Genomic DNA, 19,673 nt, shown 5'->3' with positions numbered 1-19,673 from the left:
AGCGCTGTATAAATCACGCAGTGAAAAACACAAGGTCAAAAGTCAAACTGACAACGTTGCCTGGGGTCAGTCAGTCTCTTAACTGTTGTCTGTGTTCTGTCCCGCTGCTGCTGCTGCTGCTGCTGCGAGTCCCGCGGGTGCAACAAGCCCAATCGCAGCATCAGTCTCAATGGCCTTTTTGACCTCTGCGGCCACAACAGTGTGTCCCTGTACACCAACAAAAAAAAAGGAGGGCAAAACAAAGGCGGCATCTGGGCAGTTTGAACTGGACAGGTCACTGCGAGGCTGCAGGAGAACCAACTGAATAACTATGATTTACAGCTTTGTGACTGGACTGTTCATGTTCGTCTTGCTTTCCTGACAGCTTCACTTACATCATTTACTCTTTTGTTGAACTAGTTATGAAGAGGAATTCTGTTTTATTTGTGCTGCTCAAGGTCTCTCTTGAAAAAGAGGTTTCCCAATCTCAATGGAAAAAACATTTACTATATTTAATCCTGGTTAAATAATGTGTAAATACAAAAAATGGTCACAAACTCTACAGCGTGTGCCTTCATGCCTAACTTCTTTTTCAAATATTCCCGATAAGAGGAGGAATTACAGGCAACTGTGGGCATTGAGGTCAAATCAGACTGAACTTATTCTCTGTGCTCTGCTGCCCCCCAGTGTTCACAGCGGGAACAGCTCCCACTGTCCTGTAATTGCAGTTGGCCTTGCAATAATGCAATACATTCATCACAATCAGCCATTTCGAGCCAAAGTGCCACTAAACACCTGTTAAGCAGGTGGTATATTTAACGCCGAAATAAGAATTACATCTGTTTTTGTAATAACTTTTTCATTATTTACAGTTTAAACAAGCACTCGAAACATCAGCTCTTTAATTTAGGACGTATGAAACTACATTTCTGTAAACCCAGGGTGAGTCTGTCACTGAGATATATTATTTACACAACATTAATCCACCCCCCTCTCTCTCTTATCTGCTGCTCCCAAAGTGTGAAGAAGAATCTTTGTCTGCTCTGACTGGACTGGAAACGCCTTAAGGAGGAGGAGGAAGAAGAAGAATAAGGAGGTGGAAGAGTATGAAAGGTGCAAGGTCAAACGGCAAGTGTGAGACTGACAGGATATGGATCCACCTACATTTGGCCCGCAGGCTATTGCATCAATATGAGGAGGATATGTGGTGAGATGAGGAAGAGGTGGGCGGGGGGGGGGGTTAAAGAGTTAGAAATATGTATATATTTAAAAATAAAAACAGGATCAGAGAGAAGAGGTGGGAGGAAAACCATGGATAGAGTCATTTCCCTAAAAGCGTAAAAAGCAGTGCAGACAGGAAAACGAGATTAGCGATTTTTCAAATTAATCAACGCAAATTGATTTATATTCACTTCCTCTGTAGCGCTGCCAGAAAGTACGGCCGTTTTTCAGGCTGTGAAGTTTCTTTGCAGTCTGGACATGAAGGCCACAGGCAGCTGAAGGCAATTAATGAATGTGTTCATCAATTCATCAATACATACATCTGCTCCAGCTCAGCCATTCACACAATCACCATTCACAAAATCTACAATCTACAAAACATACACTGAGGAATGCACTTTAACCCACTTAGTTACCAGCTAACCTACCTAAATGTGTGTCACGACCAATAAGTTCCCCCCCTTTAAAACCAGACCAAAATGTCCTTCCACGTTTTCCCCACTGAGGGGCAGACAGACATTCACAGAGAAGAGGCGAGGATGACACACATATGCACACACACACAGGCACAGAGAGTGTGTGTGTGTGTGTGTGTGTGTGTGTGTGCACTGTGGGATTTGAGGTGGGGTCTTTTTAACGGTTGACTGGCTGTAAGAGGAGGCGGCATGTCTTTCTGTCTTTCTTCCAAAAATGTTTTCAATTGCTTTCGTATTGAATTGATTTTTGGAAGAAAGACAGAAAGACACAGATTGGTCATATTAGAGATTATGTGGGTCATATCAAAGCACGGTGAAAATCCGTGAATCCATTTTGTGCCGCTTTATCCTCCACATGAGGGTCGCGGGGTGTGCTGTGCCAATCTCAGCCGACATAGGGCGATAGACGGGGTACACAGGGCCATATATAGAGAGACAAACGACAATCTATTATTTTAATCTATTTATGTTATGTGCTATGTTATGTTATTTTATTGTATTTTTTTTTTTTTAGGTTTTTACTCATTATGTGTTTTATGTACTATATGTACAGCACTTTGGTCCACTGGGGTTTGTTTAAAGTGCTTAACAAATAAAGTTGGATTGGATTGGATTGGAATCCATGGATACTCTCACACCTACGGTCAATCTAGAGCGTCCAGTTGACCTAATCCCCACCCAATATTACATGTTTTTGGACTATGGGGGGGAACCGGAGAACACACACAGGGAGAACATGCAAACTCTGGAATCCGGGGCCTCTTGCTGAAAAGGCAAGAACACTACACCAAGCGTGTGTGGCCTTACATGGTGAATTTATCCAAAAACGGCCAAAAAATTCCCTGCCTACAAAGAAACCAACTTGAATTTCTATCAATTCCAATCAAAACGTGATCTAAAAATGTATGAGCAATACAGAGAACATGATGTGAACTGTGATCCTCTTCATCATATTGTAAAAATGAGAGAAGATGGATGGTAGACGAGCAGGCTACCTCAGGATAAACCACTGAGGGAAGAGGGATTTAACACTGGTAACAAAATAGTTTTGGATATATGTTCCTAAAACACCAGTGGAAGTGGTGTGCATAGACAATGGGCTCAGTCTCCAGGCTTCACTGGAGTCGTTTAAAAACCAATATCTAATTTACTTGAATCAAAGGAGTATTTAAAACCATTAAATCCTGGAACACATTCACCTGATTTGTTTCTTAAACAATAATAATAATAATAATAATAATTTAGAGCTATATTGTGAAGACTTCTTTAGGGAAAATGGGAAAATACCAAACAAGAAATTGATTAAAAATGTCTTGCTACCAATGGGGAGTTCATTTCTTGGCTGACAAAAAGCGGTTGTCTGACTGTGTTGGCTGTGTGAGGAGAAGATTTTCTCTTCTCTTTTTCTGTTTTGTACAAAAAAAGAAAGGCAGCAGAAGAATAAACAATTTCACGCTCGGATGAGGGCAGTAATACATGCCATTGCACAATCGAATGAGGTGTCTTCCTTTTCGTCGTCTGCAATGACTAATTTCACCACGGCTGCAAAGACAAATTAGAAGGAAATTATTTAAAGGTGATGCATGGTTCTCCCTGTGTGGTTCTCTATTAAATGGAACTCTTAATTGACTATTTGCACTTGCAACTTCCTGGTTTTCAACAAACGTATAGAATTTAATGGAGGCTGTACACACACTTGGCATTTAATGTAGCGATATCAGGAATTTGCGATCTCACAGAAACTCGCGTGACTTCAGAATATAAACAGACATAATGCAATAAACTGTGGACGAACTCGTAGCTGAGAAGAGGGAATCAACATGGCTTGTACGACAGTTACAGTCTCTTTGGCTTTTGAGGGGTTCTGCTCACCGCGCCAATTGCTGTTCATCCATAATTACCAAACACGTTTAATGTTGAATACTTACAAAATCTGGAAGACTATTTCTGTTAATGCTACAGGATAATTTGGCTGGACAATCTGTTAAAATCAGCCGAAAATAGGAAAATAGGAAGGGACAGATCAGGACCGAAATTTGGCCAATTTTCCTCTAGTGTGGGGTGGACTTAAATTTAAACACCTTTCTCATTTTACACAATGTTGAATCCCTCAGGTACAACTACAACAACTACTACTAAACACAAAGTCCTGACAAAATCCCCTTAGTGGCATCAGACCGGATGTTTAGAAGCTGGCTTACAGTATGTTTTAGCAGAAATTCTAAGTGGCGCTCTGTGCATATAGTCCACTGGCACTACTTTACAGCTCATTTACACCAATGTCCAGTTATGTAATGTCGTCTACTGGGGACAGAGTAATCATATTTGGGGCTGAGGAAAATTCATTTCAGGAATTATTATAGAAAACTCTTGTTTCCCTAATGGCAGCCATTACGAGGCAGGCCCTGTGGCCTAAGTGGTTTTTAATTGAAAACAGAGGCAAAAAGACTGAGGTGCGTTTATTGTAAGAATGTAATGGAAAAGCAACGGTTTCCAAGAAAGTAAACAAACGCATGGAAAAAGTGTTATTTATCTGTAGTAGTAATGGTGAGAAAAATAGGGGAGGAGGGGGACACAGGTGAATATATAATCTGTTTAAAGGCAGGCACAGGTCATGACCCCGTCTCCTCAGCCAATCATAGACATCCCATTCAGCACATCAACCTGTTCTATAAGTCACCATGGCGACTGCTTCCTTTTGACAATACGGACCCGGAACGGTTACTCTCCGGTGGGCGAGGTGGTGGGATATTCCAAGAACTCGCATGAAAACAAAAGTTGCCATGGTAACTGCAGGTCGATTATCTGCTTATGAGGGAAGCAGGAGGATGACAAAATGCTAGTTTGAATCTAGATATGGATCATGAAAGGTGTTGGAAGTAATTAGATTGTATTTGTAAAGAGGTCACAGACAACATTCAAGCCTTTAGTATTTCCTGTTAGATCACTGTCATAAAGACGCAGCAGTGGCAAAATGCCATCCACGTGACATCCGTGATTTACGCTGCTGTGAGGAGTGTCATGTTTATATCACCTTAACCCTGTGCAATCAGTTAGAACATCAGCAGCATTTAAGTAAATGAACTTAATGGTGAATTGATGTTGTAATCAGTATCCGGCTTTTCCATAAAGAATTGTGTCATATTGGGCATTGTGCCGCCTTTTTTTAGATAACGCAACCCAAACAGTAAGGGGCTTTTAGGCAGGACTCCGTGTGCCGAGCTCTGCGATTTGGAGTCCGATCAAAGGCAACCACGGTGCCTTCCTCCCATGCGAAGCAGCAGACGCCACCAGCGCCATATGTGTGGACCCATCAGTGGGTCCACATGCCATATGTCTGAATGTGCTGTAGTAATGCTTTCTCTGTGCCAATCATCTCACACTCTGCTCAGCAAATGAAGTATTCAGTACAGTCGTGGGGTGGGTGTGTGTGTGTGTGTGTGTGTATGTGTGTATATATATGTGTGCATTAATATATATATGAGCCCAGGCATGGAATAACCAGGAACAAGTGTCCCGAGGGGCATTTTGTGTTATTTACAGATTCTAGATACAGAAGTGGAGTGTTTCCAACGACGTCTAACACATGGAACTCATGGAAGATGTGGCCGTTTTTGAATCTAACCTGAAAGATTCTCACCTACCAGGGGAGCCAGGTGCCAATACCTGCTCATTTATACATAAATAAAGGTACACCTGTTCAACTGCTCATCAGCAAATCATATGGCAGCAATTCAAAGTGTTTACACTCTTAGAAATCAAAGTGCTAAGTAGAACCATATAAAGTTCTTCAGCTTGTCCTCATAGGAGAACCCTTTTTGGCTCCAGGTAGAACCTTTTTATAAAGGTTCCACTACAACATCAAAACATAACAGTATGTAAGATTGTGTGGCTACTAGGGGTGTATTTTGCAAAGAAACTGAATGATGGTACAATAAAACAGTCTCCATGGAGGAGGATGGTAAAGAAAACACAACGATTTAAACATTTCAGGTGATGGATCAACAATATTTTAAATACTATATCCAATTTCTGTTGAGAGAAAACCCCCTCAGTTCTAAAAACTGGCCCTCTAATCACTTTCTATTCTAACACAAGAAATTAAAGATATGAATTGTTTCCAACATGAATCTGTTAAAGTCTGTATTTAATTTGTAGAGAATAGGCGACAAGTCAATGTTGAATAATTCAATTGCAGAGTAATTGGCTTTCAAATTGTGATTTTGGTTTCAGTCGTTTAGAGAGACAACAATAACGCACAAAAGTAACTCGAATAACTACTTGTTAAAACAAGTCAAACATCTAAGCAGATGGACCACACCTGGTGCTGCTTCTCCCATGTTGTGAGGTGCCATAATAAAATGGTCAGTGAGTGCTAATATATAGTATGTATGGACCTTTTCAGGCTGAATCTTATTTCTGAGGAACTCGAACTTGAATTGTGATTAGGCTACAGTTAGGATCAGTCAGTGATGTGTCCTAAGAAGAATAGCTGCTGTGGATATGTATAAATATCCATACGAGCCTTTAGGTGTCTAGATGTAGCGTTTGATCACTGCCACAGTGAGGTGAAGTGACAAAGTGCAGGAGTGTGTGTTTGTTCAGCCGTAACCTCAGCGGACCCCGTTTACTGGAATGGCAGGAGCCGCATGTTAGGACAGCCTTGTTACTCTTCCCCGAGCTGCCGGCCAGTGGAATATCCTCCCCTGGTGTCGAGTTTCCCCGTCATGATGGGATCACAGCGATGTGCCAAGAAACAGTGGCCGCATGGCGAGGCCTCGCTCGCTCTCGCACAGTATGCCAGTCCCGTATCAAAGTATCATCACAAACGCAACTCAAAGCAACCAACCTGGAAATCACACAGCAGCACACACATCCAAGCAGACACACACATTTCCACACACAGATGAAAGGTCAACTGCCACCCGAGCATTCACAGAATGCATTTATTGAGCCTGGAGAGATTTACCATACTCACAAGAGTCATTTATATACATATCACTCAAACGTATTCAGTAACAGACGCAGGTCTACCTGTGCCAGTAAATGTCGTGCCAATCCACCTGCGGCTGAATACAAGTACAAGTGATTTTCACAAGCTCCTGGTGAGTGAGCGTGTCATTAAGTTGCAATAAATATGTTTTGCAATGAGACAGTTGCTAGATGTCAGAGCAACACTTAAAATAAAGTAGAAGGCAAATGAGCTACTGTAAAGCTCAACGTGGCACCCTCTATTTTCAGCTGTATCCTCAAAGCAAGGTGGCACATAAATCAACGCTATCGGTTTCTACGTGCTGTCAGTTACAGTGTGTTACTCCGCAAGAGGAGACTCTTTTGCAACAGTCTGGCAGACATTTCCAACGGAGTTGCACAATTAATCATTTTTTCAAATCAAAGAAACAACAACGTAATTAAGAAATCATTAAAACAATGCAATATGATCCAGAGAGTATACAAGATAGACCATTGCCTTCGCCAATGAAGACAGAGTTGAAGTAAGTTTGACCATTACTTCTTCGCTACCACTGTTTTTTAACTTGTAAATAAATAATCTTCATGCATTTCAAACAAAGAGTAATTAATATATCAATTTTAACAGTTCCAACATTGAATTCACCAACTTACGGCAATGCTTTCTATGATGTTTTAATGGGGAAAACAAACATTTCTTGACAGCATGCCTCATGGCTGCTTTGTTTGCAGCCATAAATAGTCTTAATAAATCAAGGCTGACAAATTATCTACAAAAAGAAAATACAAAAAAAAGGGGGGAAATAAATGCCTTAAGGGGAATTTACATTGCAAAATCAAAGTGCAATATCTGGCAGAGAAAGTGCAATCAGATATTTTCCTTAAACATTTCCACTGTTCTCTGCATGTACAGCTGCCGGACGTGATTCCCCTTAAAACACACAGGCAGTAGTCTTTGACCTAATAACAGTAACAGCTCGGACGTTTGATCACAGGCCGGCTTCATGCTTCAGTTCTCGTCCAGAGCTCCGTGCCCGTCCAGGCAGCTGACGTGAGCAGCCGACTCTAGATAAATGCAAATGTAGCAGCACTGCTACGCTTAGCTCATTTCACTTTCACGTATTAGCGCTGCCAAAAGGTCAGAACGCCGTCTGATATCATATGGCATCGGAGAAATCGGAGCGCATCGAAAGTGGCCACAGAGAGAGTTTACTGAAGCTGTAATTGGATGCAAATCAGCTAATTGAGTTGGTGAGTTAGTCACAGTGAGAGCAGAGCGACAAACTCGGTCAACAAAGTCTGGGTTGCAAGCGTCCGATCGGCTCATCTTTCCGACACCTTCGCAATGATCACATGCATGAAGACGCTCACTGGATGGTTTGGATTTTGGGAGCAGGGCAGGGCACGACGGAGGTGTTAAATGTCAGGACCTCTAAGCCACAGATGGAACGAAGGATTTTAGCGGGGGTTAGCGTTTCATTTAAAATGTACATCTGCAGTACACATCATAAGTGTGGCTTGTTTTTTACTCCAGTTACAGAAATGGCAGTAAATTCAATTTTATATTGTGAACAATTGAACAATTTGTGGAAATTACAAATTTAATTTGCAATAAAACAAAATTTATAGTCGACCTTCAGTTTAATAATTACTGTAATAGAGTCAGTGCTTCGACGATTAATCAATTATTTCTTGATTATTAAATGAATTCATTCAATAAATGAGTGTATTTTGAATAATTGAAAAATAAAAAAAAGCTCTGTGATTTTTAAAGTGTATGGTTTCTTTGCTTAATATAACAAAGAAATCATTAAAAGTGAATCATTTTGGTTTGACATTTTGGGAGCATCATCATTTTGAAGGCATTTTCAAACAAACAGTTGATTGATCAAGACAATAATGGACAGATTAATCTGTTAGTTGCAGCCCTAATGTTTACGAGTGATGAGGTATTATTACAGCAAAAGAGTAACTACAGTATATTCTAATGTGAGGATGAGGACGTGAAGTCAGGAAGTGTTTAAGACCACAAAACAATGAATAAACGGATAATCAATAAATTATAGCCTTTACAATTTGCTAATTGCCTCGTGTCAAACTGTGATTTTCAACTGGAAAACGATTAACTGCTCAGCCCTGACGGTTTATTTCCCACTTTAAACACAGAGTCACACAGCAGTATATAGAAGTTTATGACCAATAATTCACATTTTTATCATTATAGTCACTTCTCAAACATAATATGTTTGTACTGTACTGTATATTATACAGTACACTATGAGACGATCATCACTTAGGAGGAGCCTAACACAAATATACTCTTCTTCTGACCACAAGCCTGTCCATATTCAATGCACTGATGTGGTTTCATAAATGTGGAGAAAAATAGGGGGGGAAAAAAATCATCGATCTCATCTTTGGTAGCTCAAAAGACAAAACCGACGCTGTTCATTATGCTGCCAATATCACAGAACATAATGTTCACTCCATCACTGAAAGCAATAACACAGAGAGACACAGAGACAGAGAACTTATCACTGTTCTCCACCATGAGCCATAAAGTTGTGCGATCTTGCCAAGTCTGATAAGCAGCATCCAGCACTCCTGTCTTGTGCTCACTCTCTCCATCTCCATCTCCATCTCACTCTCTCTCTCTAATTTCACCCTATCCAACCCCACCCTCCGGCTGCATCTTGACAGCTGGGGCCCTGGTCCCACATCAGTGGAAATTTCCTGAAATGTCACTCCAGTAGATGGCCTGAGTGATTGGATAGCGTGGGGAGTATTCGCCGCAAAGGCCATGCACACACAGTTCCTCTCCCTCAGCCCATTGTGTGTCGTCCCCGCCCGACGGCTGTCACCCGAACTTTTGCACTCTGAGGCAAAATCTGTTCGTCCATGCATGTTTTTTTTTTTTATTGTTTTTTTTTTATCTCAAAACCCCCCAACTGTGACTCGCGTCCCTAAACCCCCCAACACAGTGTCCTCACCTTCTTCTTCTTCTTCTTTCCTTACAGTACAACCTGTCATGATAACTCAGCCAGGGGCCAATATGAAAAGGTGACAAGGTTAAAGGGGAAACAGGGAGTCCCTTGGGCCATAACCTATCAATCTGCACCTTAAAGGTTAAACTAACAATAGGAAATTGACTTTAAACAGCGGAAATCAAGAGATTCTCAGAGTGGCAATGCATGCTGATAATCCTGCAGGTTCAATATTTTAATTATTAGGATGCAAACACAAAAGCAGGAGGTTTTATATTGAAGGTCCAGTGGGTAAAATGTAGGGATAAAACCATTTTTCATAAAGGTACAAGCACCTGATTGTATTAATTGTTGTTCCTCACTTTGCCAGAATGAGCCAATTATATCAGGAAGAGGGGTCAGCTCTACAGAGTCTGCCATTTTGGACCACCGAGTGTTTACAATAGCCCACAATGGACCAAAACTGGAAGGAAAGGGTGAGGTGATGGATAATCACCTGAAATTAGTGTTGCTGAATTTTACACATTGTACCAATGATGTACTGGACCAATTAAATTACACCTGTGTGATGGAACTAAATCATACTTTCCCTTTGAGAAACAAACAAACAAGAAAAGTCTGTACGATTTGTCTACGTTTACAGTAATCAGTCCATTAGGAGTTGAGAGGTTTAAGTGTCGACCAAAGTGGTGAACACAACAATAGACCCACAGAGGCGCATCTCTGCCCATAGAGCTGATTAAAGTAAAACAGAGAGAAAATAAAATGTTATTGCTCTGAGAGCCGTCTAACTGCCGCTAAAGTAGATCAGTGATTGCAATAAAGTTTCACATCATTAGCAATCAGATTAGAGGCAGAAGCTCGGCGTGTTCATCCTACATAACCTGAACTCATCACTGCACGCTAGAGGATTTTCAAATCTGACTTGATTTCAAAAAAAACGTACAGACGAGAAGATTTCACGGAGGAGATTCCAAGGATTTGGGATCTCACAGAAACTCACGTGATTTAACATGACTTAAAAATAAACAGACATGGAGGTGGACTGTTGTCAGTTAGTAACTGTTGTTGGAATCAACTTGGGCTTGTACAAAATTGGAAGGCACCCATGATTGTCAGAAGAGCCCGATCGGGACCAAAATATCTGGATAAATATTCTCTAGTGTGGGGCGGGTTGTACGTAGATTTACTCTGACGCATTCAACTGTGAAAATGCACAAGATCACTGACATAAATAAACCCACACACAGCTCCACGTCACTCACCCAGTCCACTCCCTGCATCTTCACTTCATCTCGACTGTGTCTGACATTGTCCACCAGGTGCAAAGAGGGGAAAGTGCATCAGAGGCCATGAAACGACTCACCACAGAGTGTGTGCAAACTTAAGCCCTGCCCAAGTAGCAGGAGGAGGTAGCGGTTCAGGCAGGCAGTTAATCAGACAAGTGCTAATCTAGTTAGGAGATCAACCAACAAATGAGCCTCTTGGTGCTGGAAAGGAGGACAGCACCCCAGACAACAGAGTGGGTCAATGCCATTGTGTAAGAGAACAACAGGAAGGACAAAGAGGGAGTGTTACTGATTTTCAAAATTAGGGTTGAGCAGAAAGCGTTAAAGCATTAAGATGTGCCTGCTTGTGGGAATTATTTTTAATTGTTGAGGAGACTTCATGTATGAAAGCAGATTATTAAGTGGCACGTTGTGACCGAGTTCATTTAAGAACATGACTAATGCCACTGGTTGTAGTGTGTAAGTGTTACAACCACCTGTTCCATCTTTTCGAACTAGCATGAAATTGTTCCTTGACAAAAGGAGGTCTGACTGTGAAGGGCTATTAAGGGTAAGTGGTGGCGGCTGGTATAGCACATGTGACAAAGCCACTGACCACAGAGGGGCTTCACAATCTCCACACCTCTTTTTTTATCTCCATGGAAACAAGGAGAGTGATGTTCAGGATCACAGGATCCGTGAATAGACTATCACAAGGGAAGAGGGGACGGGGGGGCGGGGGGTTTGGGGGGGGTTAACAAGAAAGATGTATCCCCTTCCTGCTACTGACCTCGCACATATTTCAGTCCAGACATATTCACAGCCCTTGGAATCAAAGTTTTGTTTATACCTTACAGATGCAGAGTAGGTCATGTCACTGCACACAAGATCACTGGGTTTGACAGATCCCTCTTACAAACGATAAAAAAAAATATTTCCTCCAAACCCTCTCCATGATGAGATACAAAGAAGACAGAAAGAACATCAGATATATCAACAACATCATCATCATCATCGTATACAGGATATGCACAGTGTCTGATGGTGTGTTTTAAAGCGGACCTAGACTGGAAGTTCAAATTAACGCTGTTTTTTAGTGTGTATCTGCGTCATTACCTTGCTTACGAAGCCCTGAAGTTTCGAAACACAGTTCAGCCACTGCTGAGAACGCTGTGTTTTATTGTAATCTCGGGCTCAGCGAGATCTCTGAAAACCCCAGTCCGGTTACGTAAACAGCATTTCTCATTAACAGCAGATCCTCCTGCTCCGGGCACTAGTCTGGGCACTAGTCCGGGCACATCCGGTGTACATTGAACCGCAGAAGAAGAATAACGTCCGTTGTGGAGGTGTTTCACGAGCGACAGTGTCTTCTGACCCTGGGTCAAAGGTCGTAAAAGGGACTGCGGCGGGGAGTCGAAGCTATTTTTAAACATTGTTAATACAATGTTTTGATAATGAGTAGCAGTGCATCCGCCGTTCCAGAGGGGGAAACTGCGCTTCTGAGAGCAGGTGTGTTAATTATGTCACTTCCGGGTATTGGCCAATCACAAGACAGTTGGGAAAGCTCTACGCTGGCTGGCCAATCACAACACACTGTGTCTTCTGGGGGTGAGATTTCAGTCTGAAATAACGCGGCTGAGGACAGTGTCAGAAAAGAGAGATTTCTATTGGCTCGTTCACAGCAACTAGGAGGTTTTTGACCATAAAAACAAGTTAATATATGTAAGTAGACCTCCATAACTAACATGTGCAACAGGACCACTCTATGTGAGGTTTAACTGTAAAGTTCCCATAAAATGTTCTGTTTCAACAAAGAGAACAAAGATGCTCGGGATTGAAACCTGGACGTTCACAGACGTCACCTGCAACCATGGCTCCTTATTAGATGGTACTAGCTGTCAATCACACAGGTGTCCACCCAAATGTGCCATTTTTAATTGCCCCTTTACTTCTAAATGGGAACCAAATATACAGAAATGGCATCATGTTCTATTGGGAAAAAAAGCCTAATAAATCCACTGCTACTTCCTTCCTGCTTCCTAAACGTCACATAAGCGTCTTTAAATCTGTTTGTGTGTCAAGCACTTTCAAACAGTGTCTGTTTCTGAGAACAATAAAAGCACCAGCACCCATTCCTGCCTTCGGTTTTGATTTATGCCGCCATATATATATATATATGCTGCTACAGTTGAAGAGACATTGGCTATTATTACATATTTCTGGAAAAGCAGCTGATGATCAGTGCCAGAGGCTCAATGAGGTAAAAGGAGGTGACCCAATAAGACATGGGTAACAGAGTAGGTCTCTTCTCTTCACCAGTAACACTGCCCTGATATTAATGCACACAAACACAGATACAGAAACACACTGGGGGCCTTGTTAGTTTGCCATATGCTGGAGTAAGACATAGGGCTTGGCATGACACCTTCATTTCCACTGCAGCTTTGTCAAGCACAGACACAAACACACTTATGTGCACACAGTGTTTTTTGATAAAAAAAAACAAACAAGACAGCGGTCTGTCTGTTGCACATTATATCTCCCACCTCACCTCCTCTTCTAACTCTGCCTCTCTATCCTCGGCTGCTCGGCTTATCGTCCGACAGAGACCTGACAGGAGGCTTTGATGTCGAGACTCTCTGTGTGTGTGTGTTTCTTAGTGGGGGAAGAAAAAAATGCTGCTTTTCACAGTTATTTTGCATCGCTGTGAGCGGGGGGGAAAGGGAGGCTGACAGTCAAGGAGGCAACTGAAGACAGAAGAACAAGTAATGAAGGAGGGTTGTAGTCTGTAACTGTGTCTGTGTTGAGAAAAGGAGGCCACACAGAAGATAAGGCTTTGCTTTGATTTGAAGAGGCAGGTGAACATGTATGGATGGATGGACAGACATCTGACGTCTGACTTTAGATTATTTTAAGACGCTTCTACTTAAAGATGTTCTATTGTTAGAGTCTTGGAGCGACAGGCTGTCATTACAGCCCTTTGGCTTTCTCACAGAACACAGAAATACCAACGTCTTCAAAAGTGTTCAAAAACAAAGACAAAAAGCTCAGAGGAGAATTCTTGAATTGCCAATCAATTTCATTACATTCTCTGTCAGAAAGACTGCTACTTGGGGTTGGTCCTTCTCACTCAGTGGCTTTTATTATTTCTTCCTCTCACACACTCAATCTAACCATCTCTTTGGAAGACTCGAGGTTTGTGTGGTGCCGTTCTGGAGAGTGCATTCTAAAAAGGAGATTATCAGCCCCCAATTAGCTGGTATTATAGATGCAATAAAAGGAGAAGAGCTCCCACTGTAACACAGATAATTTGTCCTAAATCTAATCTCTAGTTGAGAATAACCCCTCAGAATTTCACATGAAAATCTCCAATAATCTAACAACAGAGCCATTTTCTCTCAGAAAGCCAACACAAAAGGTAACTTTCCGATTTTTAAGGACGTAAACAGTTAAACCGCTCAAGGATAAACCGAGTTAGCTGATTTTCAACAGTGGTGCAGAAGTCACACTAAATTAATTTAACCACACTCTCAGCCACATCTCCTCAGCTCTCAGCACATTTCCCAGTCACAGTCAAGTAGGGTCAATACTAATGTCATCCTTATTCAAACCTAACTGTAGCACAGCCTCGTAGAAAGGACATTTAGCTGCCAGTTCCAGTTAGAAAGGGTTAATTTCTCTGGAATATGTTGAACTTGTAGCATCTCACAAGAAAGTCTTATGTAGAGCCATTATTACAGTGATGCTAATCAGGACACTAGCGGGGTGATGTTATTAAATTCAACACAAGCTTCGATCAAAGCAGCCTTGCAGCAGAGAGTAATGCCGAGAACGACACTCCGCCGAGGTCACTTGATAGATGGTATGCGGATAATTAAAATATGAAGCTTGAAATGTCTCCTCGCCGTGCTTCGTTGTGAGTAAGTAATACATTTTTAACAAGAATTGCCATCTAAATGAAAAAGTAGGGCACAGGGTGGAAACCCTTGAGATGCTTCAGCAGCCAAGAGAGCGCCGGACGTCACAAGACCCGGTGTGTTTACGCTGGCACGGTGGCAGGAATAGCTTCTGCTAAAATAAAATAGAGTTCACTTCGCACTTTATATGCAGGCAGATTAAGCAATATAATCACAGAAAATGACAGACTGAATATTTCTGACTCAAAATGCCCCGGAGTGCTTTTCATGAATATGGAAATAGCCGGAGCGGAAATTATTCCAGAACAGCAGTAACCCAACATTTTCTGATAAAAAAAGTTTGAAAGTCTATGGATGGGAACAGCGTGGGTGCCTGCCAAAATGGTGTTGTTTTGATTCTGACTGTGGAATGACGGGATTGCATTAATAAATCAGCGAACCAGAGTTCCATTGCTCAACAGGATGCCGCTACCCTATAAGCAAATACAGTTTTGATTGACTAAGATCGACTAAACTATGCAGGATTTAACATCTTCGGAGTCACTGTGATGGTTAAATGTCTTGTTGCGGGGAGATTGGGTACAGTCGTTTCGTGGTAAAACAGCCTTGCAAGATCCTCAAGAAGTCCTCAAGAATCTCACGAAGTCTTGCGAGAAACAAAAATTGCTTTACGACACTTCAAATACAGACAGAGATCAAGATCAATGCAGCAATAGTGTTATTTTAGACGTTCATCCTCGGAGAGTCGGCGAAAAAGAAGCAGATAAAAACATAAAGACAGGCTTTTTCCGAATGGCGAGAACTGAGAACTTCAGGAACTTAAAGGAATGAGATATTCCTTCAAATGTAATCGAGCATAGCAGCCATCAGCAAAGTGTAGATTTGTCAATAAATAACCAAGTATTCAAGGGTAAACGGACTCAATTGACCAACTCACAAAGCGGCATCAGTGCATTCAGCAACAGTGCTATTCTCTGCAGGACCCTAACGAATTGTGATTTCTGTCTCCTTCTTTGTTTCAGTGCCTCTGTAATAAATATGCACACAAAAACACAAAAAAGCCCTGGTGTAAAATATGATCAAGCACAGCCACAGTGACACATACTTTCCAAACATTCTCGTCCCTCTCTGTATCAGTGAGGAGGAGGACGTCTCCCTTGTTTAATGACACAGAGAGAGGACATGTTACTTCTTTCTTCTCTTGTAACTCAGTGTTACGCACTGTATGGATGTGCGGGCCTGTACCGAGCTGACAGAACCACATCATTTACTAATTTTGAACACTTTTTTTGTGTGTTGGCGCTGATGTGGTCTTCCCACACGCTTTTATATAACACCCTCCTCTGCGACTGTATTGAAGATGGCAGTGATTGTTTTATATTCAGATGCATGTACTGTAATACAGTCGCCAATACTTCTGCAAGCATGGTTAAACTTCCTGTTCCTTTCAGGGTTATTTGTTAATTTAGTGTTCAAAATGTAAATCAGGTTCACACTACATGTCTTTCTAAGCACAAACAGTGCTCCGTCTTCGTCGCTCTTCTGTTTTCCTGCTGTCCCTGTGGGTATTACTCAACACAAAGGATGTCCACACATTTTTAAATTGGATTCTCCAGTAGACGTTTGGAAGCGTTTGACTTCACTTGTGCTCGGTAATTGATGATGGATGAAGCAATCGTAAAACGTCCCAAGCTGGCAAATTACGACTTGGCTTATTCTCCCTGGGTAAATTTGGGACATCTGGGATGAGCCATAACTATGAAAGCATACAGGTCCACACTGGGCCAGACAGCGAGGGGATCTCAGCAGTGATTTATTCATGACACAAGTGGGTGAAGACGACTCAGACTTCCTCTTTCCTTTCTGCTCACTCAGCTCCTGCTTTCCCCCAGCTGCCTCCTAGATTCTAAAGCATCATCCCCACATCCTGTCGCCCTCATCCCACCACATTAGGCCTCCCCGCCTTCCATATAATTTGTCACCTTGTGATATAAAACTCATTTAATCACTGAGAGTAAAGGCCAATTCATTTTTACTCCCTCTGTATGAACTGAATGTGTTAGTAGAGACTATTTTAACTTTATGAGAAACAGTCTGTTTCTTGTTGTATTTTTTTTATTATTATTTATATATTTTCACTTTAATTAATGAGCTATCTATTCATCTATAATTGGATTTTTGAGGGGAGCTTTTTTAATTCTCAACCCTAGGGTCTCAGGACAGAGAATGCCACATCATGCGCAGATTGTAAATCCCATCATAGCAAACAGTAATTTGTGAATATGGGCTATGTAAACATTTAAATTTATTAATTTATTCAAATAAATGTCTTCAAATCTTCCAAAAAAATTTCAGCACAACCTATAGGCAATCTGGTGCATTTGTGTATATTTTTTCATTTTCACCAACTATATCAACTCACTGGAGCAAAAAAGACTGAATTTGTGAAATATGGAAATACATCAGATCTCAAAGTTTGCTTGGCTTGAACCAAAACTGTCTATTTTGTGACTTTTATTGCTACGCAATTTAAAATGAATCATACATTTGACTCAACAACAAGCAAGAGGATGAAAAAACATTTATTTACAGCCTGAAGATGTGACCTATAAACACACACCATCAGAATGTCCATATTAGGAGTTGCATATTATTCCCAAGCCAATTTAGGGTGCACACGGCACATATCCGTGCCTCGTTAGCACTAAAGGTTAAAGACAATGACATCTGTTCATGTCTTCAATCAAATTTAACTTGACAAAACCAGTTGGCCTCATGTTTTTCCAGTAAAATAAAAACTGCATTCCGTTATGGTGCTTTGTGAGGCAGCTGATGACAGAATGATCTGCCTATAACCTCATGTAAATGTCAGGTGGTTTCTTTAACAAGCATACACACACACACACACACACATCCAGAGGGTTTCTCATTAGCAGACTCACACCCTCCCTGTTGGAGGTTGTCACATTGTGTGTGTTGTCAATGACCAAAGGGCAAAAGAAACCCTGACTGTTAAAAGAAACCAACCCACACACGCACACACATACACACATACACACCCGCCTCCTGGGTTACTCACATACACAGCATGCACACAAAAATAAATGGAAACACACAGCATAAACCATTTCTTCACCTGCTACAGCTCCAACATGTCTCATCTAAGCCCCGGGAAAGGCTACTCTCACACCTCGGCTTATTGCAGAGCGAGTAAACACAGCTCAGTGTGTGCGTGTTAACAACAGTGGCTGGAACGGCAACGATCAATGATCATTCTCAACATCCATCATTCCTGTTATTACGCCCCCCCCCCCCCCCCTCTCTATTTCAGGTAACCGTCCAGCATGAACTAGAACTTTCCAACGCAGAAAATGGAGCCTTTCAAATCCCAGTGCGAGATTCTGATTTGATTATAAAACATTCAGACAGAGCTGAGCGCCGTGTGATCTGAATTATTTGGAGCCAACATTCTGAGAAGGTTTTTGACAAAGCTGCTCACAAGATAATGGCTAGCTGTTAGCAGGAAGCACTGACCACTGTCAGTAAAATCAGCATCTACTCCTCACATAACCTCAACCAAAAGGTCACAGCTACCATCTTCATTGCCTCTTCTGACCAAAACAAGAGGGCCAAAGAGAGGTGGTCACAAAATGTGGAAGTGGTCAACACATGCACCACTGCAGGGGTGGATAATGACATTCATTCCACGCCAACCGTAGTGGATCTCTGTGGATACATTAAAGGAATTAAGCTGGCCTCACACTCATGTTGTTATGCGACAATAAGAACAAAAAGACACACTAAAGTGACGATCTGGGAAAAGATTGTTTCTTGATCCATCTCTGCTTCCGTTCAATGGGCCATTACATCACTGTAGTTTGATCAATGGACGTCATAAAAGGAGGTCCCTCAGTCAAAGAGCAATAACATCTCGGGATGTGTGTTGCTGGGCAAAGGAGGTGCCTCGGAAAATGACCACATATTACCATTTTACCTCATTAAAGTCAATGATGTGGGGAATGGATGGTGTGATGCAAAGAGAGAGGTATGTGGAAAGATGAATATTGAATGTTTTCAAGTTGCTGATAGAGACGGAGATTGCCAGGTCATTAAAGATTTAAGTTCGCTCGTAGCCAAAACAAATGGCTCAGAACATTTCCACAGTGTCTTTGGGGCAAATGGAGGAACAGATAATAGCAAGCAGACAAGCACCTTTTACTGTATCTCCAGAGGACATGAAATAATATCATCGAATCAAAACCACATTGGACCGTCTGCGACTGAAATCGAGTTATCACAGGCAGACCCAATCTGTTTGGCTGCTCCACTCTGTAACTGTGAGTGAAGTGATGAAGGCAGCGAGTGTGAGAAAAGAGATGAGGTGGACATTTTTGTTACATAATACTGTGGTGGGGAAAACTGTCACTGCAAGTGAACCCATGCAAATGTGTGTTTCATACATGCCTGGAGGGGTTAATTTTAGGCGCACATATCAGGATTCACTTCTAAAATCAGCCACTTCTCCTATAGCTCCGCTCCTCCCACTCGCTCCGTTACTTAACAACCTCACAATCCCCCGTGAATTCACCTGTCACGATTTTCTACATTTCACTCGCTACTAAAGATGTGATTTCTCCACTTTTTTTTTGCCGTCTCTCATCCATCAACATCCGCGGCTGTGGCGCTCTCTCTCTCTGTGCCTTCATTTTACTTCCCCGGCGCTAATGTTCCATCTGGCTCAGGTGATGTTGCCTTGGGGGCTCACATTAGGCGGCTGTCATCTCAGAACTGAAATCCTAAAAGGAAAGCATTTAACATGGTTCTTGCAGTTGGAAAATCCAACCATCCTCCCTGCAC

The sequence above is a fragment of the Microchirus variegatus genome (genome assembly GCF_963457635.1).
Source record: "Microchirus variegatus genome assembly, chromosome: 11".
NCBI lineage: Eukaryota > Metazoa > Chordata > Actinopteri > Pleuronectiformes > Soleidae > Microchirus > Microchirus variegatus.
Note: the sequence above shows the minus strand (reverse complement) of the source record.